This window comes from Eurypyga helias, unplaced genomic scaffold (assembly GCF_000690775.1).
Source record: "Eurypyga helias isolate BGI_N326 unplaced genomic scaffold, ASM69077v1 scaffold23109, whole genome shotgun sequence".
In the NCBI taxonomy this organism is placed as follows: Eukaryota; Metazoa; Chordata; class Aves; order Eurypygiformes; family Eurypygidae; genus Eurypyga; species Eurypyga helias.
The window spans coordinates 7,274-7,620 of record NW_010272993.1 but is presented as its reverse complement, the minus strand read 5'-3'; positions in this window follow the sequence as shown (position 1 = coordinate 7,620).

Sequence of the window (347 nt, the reverse complement as noted above, 5' to 3'; positions counted from 1 at the left end):
CCACCCCTTTTCAATTCACAGCCCCGCCAACATCTGGTCATCGACACCCTTGTACCCCAGGTTCCCTCTGCAGCCCTGCAGCGAGCGTCCCCACAAGGTTCCTTCATCGCCCCATCACCCTGCACGGGGCCTGCAGGGGTTTTGTTAGGATTTTCTGTGGCACTTTCAGCCCTGGGATGCCCTCAAGAGCCCCACGACCCCGGGATTGGGCTCAGAGCGCCCACGGACGTAGCCAGGAGCAGCGCAGGGGTAAACAATCATTTTTTCTAGGAGCTCTGGAGTCTCTGCTTCCTACGGTGGGTTTTAATGCCTGAAGGCCCAGGTGACATTCGCGGAGGTGTCACACA